Here is a 3,473-nt window from a genome sequence, read left to right as displayed (position 1 = left end):
GGCCGGCCCTGCCGGTTCCGGGCCTGTCTCCGCCCCCTGCGCTGCTCCTGGGGCACCCTCAGCCCTCCTGGCAGTGGGGCGGGGAGGTTCTTGCTCTAGACACTGCCCTGGGATAGAAAATCTTGGTTACAGGCAGCGCGGACGCGCTCCAGGGGCCGTGTTTGGCAGGGCCGTGTGACAGAGGCCGGCCCGCGCCTTTGGTGTCACACGTGAGAGAGAGAAAACCCCGCGGGCGTGTGTCCCGGTGGACCTCTCCCTTAATCCGAATAAAGTTGCAGGACTCCTCTGTCTCCTTTCTGGACATAAAACTCTGGCGTTTGCGGACTTTCCTGACACGCGTGTGCGGGGGGGTGCCGGGCCGCAGCTCAGCAGAGGAGCCCTCCAAGGGCGAGGCCCGGCTGCAGGAGGGCCCAGGGGAGTCCAGGGGGGGCCTGGGGAGCCCAGGGGAGCTCAGGGGAGCCCAGGAGAGCCCTGGGGTGCCCAGGAGAGCCCTGGGGAGCCCAGGGGAGCCCAGGAGAGCCCAGGGGAGCTCAGGGGAGTCCAGGGGAGCCCAGGAGACCTCAGGGGAGCCCAGGAGAGCCCAGGAGAGCCCAGGGGAGCCCAGGGGCACTGGGGGCTCCTTCGAGCCGCTGCAGAGACAGAGGGACCTGCAAGCAGCACCACGAGAAAGGTCCCGCAGACATATGAGGACTTGTCTGACCGTAACCCATGTCTAAACAAAGCCATCCTGATGCTCTTGCTACTCTCTACTGAACTGCCTGTCATAAGGGTGTAAGGAGCACGAGCTTTTGCACTTTTAGGTAACCTATACACCTTCAAGGTCATAATTTTATTTTATTTTATTTTATTTTATTTTATTTTATTTCAATTTATTTATTTATTTTTTCCACTGGTGCTGTGCAGATTAGCCACCTGATTTTAGCGCTTTGAGGTCGGCGGCAGCGGCCCAGGGATGGGATGTCCGTGCACTGCGCTGTTGCCATTTCTCTGTCCAGGCGCACGGATTAGTTTTGCAGTTCATCACGACTCGGGTTTTGGCAAGCCGTAAGGGCGCACCTGCTAGTCCTTAAACATGTAATGAAACCCTAGCCTCTTGAGGTAGCATGTTATTACCTTCAGAATGGCCCGTGGGTTAAGTAGATGAAACAGCAGTGTGTGTGTGTGTAGTATGAGGACCATGCTGTGCTTGTATTTCTGTGCAAATTGCTGTCCTGGCTACTCTGTTCCTGTTTATTTAGGCCGTGAAATCTTAGGGCGCTGGGTAAATGTAGACTAACAAACAGCGTGTTGTTTTGGCCCTCTAGAAGGTGTGCAGCCGTATTTTTAGTATATCTGAAAGCATCCTGCAAGCGAGGCCAAGAAGTAAAGAGAAGGACAAAATTCTAGCAGTTGGGTATCGGCGATTGATGGAGAGACAGGAAGACTGACCATGATCAGAATTCGATTTTACTCAGGTTTTCCAAGAACTTATATACCATTTCAGTAAGGTTAATGATTTCTATTACAATATTTAGGTTAAAAGATCATACAAACAACTCATGCATTTTTCAACATCTTCATCGTAGGGGGTTGATTGAATCTTCTTCCTTAAGCAGGTTTCTAATCCCATCTTCTCATAAACTCAAAGTTCTGTTTATTCTTGCCATGGCATCCTAGTCACCAGACTAGATATGCTAATTAAGTCTGTCTCACTCTCGTGAATTCCCAGAGCTGGGGAAGTGAATAAATTGCATGATGGGAAGGGATGAAAGGTTACAGCTAAAATTTTCTGTAGTGTCAGTTGCCCAGTTGAAGAATACCAAATCTCAGCAATGTAGTGCCAAAATGAACAAGTCAGTTTGGATGGTGTTTAGTACCTGAGCCACACGTTTCTTTTCCTTTGACTTCCAGTACACAAAAACAATTGTGGTATTTGAGCCTTTATTTTATTAGCTTAGAAGGAAAATTTAGTTGTTATTATTATAAGACAGGATCACTCATTTAATTATGCTTATTTGCAATATTTTAATTTGTCTTACCATCTTTCATGAGCAATGTCATTTTTTGAGGGTTATTATATGTGAAGAGTTACTAAAAAAAGGTACATCAATGGTGTGTGGTTTTGGACACGCTCTTCTGCCCAGTTATGGCAACAAACCATGATCAAGTTTTTTTTAAAGCTTATAAATTGTCATTCCCTGCCTCTGAGTTACAAGCTTGGAGGTACAAGATTTCTTTGTGCCAACAAATAAAGCTTGATGCCAGGAACAAAACAAAGAATAAAATATCACACCATGTAAAAATAGTACTCAAGGTTTGGAGGGTTTTGTGTGTTGCTTTTTTTTTTTTTTTTTTTTTTTTTTTTTTCCCTGTCAGAAAACAAAGAAAAACTAACTTAATCTTTCCCTGAATAGAGTGGACTACAGGGCTGGCTTCAGAGGAAAGGCTAATATTTTTTTAAAAAAGACAAAACAGACAGCTACATAGAAACTTGTGAGAGAGTAGGAGCCCTGAACAAACATAATTGGAAAAGTGGTGCATTACAATTGAAACGACAACAAATATACTGTAATAACTTGTTATTTATACCGAAGGAAAATGTTTTCTTGGGTTGCTTTTGAAGTGTATTAATTATATTGAATATTAAAGATATTAAATTACATTTAATGATTTATGAAATTTAGTTAATTTTTTTAAAACACCCCTACAGCAAAAACCCCTTACTACTGTAATGTGTCTGAATCAAGCTCTTAGACTTGGCCAGTAGATGATTCTATTGTTTCTGGGAGTTTTCTGTTGTTAGAGGTATAAGAGTCCCTTTCCCTGCCAGTTTTGCCTTCTACCTGAAGGAGGGGAAGGAGGAAACCTGCCTGGAGTAAGAACTAGAAAGTTATAACTCTTTTCCTGGGCCAAAGCTGTAAAGTACCTTGCAAATTTTGTTAAACTAACATATGCTTAGGTTCTAATGCTTATGGTGTTTTACAAGTTTTTCGCTGCTGACATGTACCATCTCCAAAAGGAATTCATTACATTTCACGGTGTTAATAAAATGTGATCCCACACCCTTAAAAACATATTCTGTTGCAATTGTTTCCCTTTTTTTTTTTTTCTTGGTCTTAATGAAATAAATGTATTACATTGTGACTTAAATGTTAAATAAATATGGAAATGTAAATATGTGGCCATATTTAAGTTTTCCAAAGAAAGTAAATGTTAATTGTGTGCTTTGTTTTGTTCCGTAGTATAACCCCTTGCTCTAAGTGCTCAGTGATTGGGGTCTGTTCTCTCACACTAACTCAGCTCAGAAATAAAGAAGACTTTAATTTACTTGAAACCATTTTGATACTTTTTCTCATTTAAAATGGCTTTTCACTTTAAAATTGACTTTAACTGAAAGCACTATGTTGCAGAGTAATTTTTATGTTCAGCATGTGTACATATATATAACATCCAGAAACACTGCTACAGCTGTATATGCAGAGCTAAGGGTCCTG

This window comes from Zosterops lateralis (genome assembly GCF_965231275.1).
Source record: "Zosterops lateralis genome assembly, chromosome: 3".
Classification (NCBI taxonomy): domain Eukaryota; kingdom Metazoa; phylum Chordata; class Aves; order Passeriformes; family Zosteropidae; genus Zosterops; species Zosterops lateralis.
Note: the sequence above shows the minus strand (reverse complement) of the source record.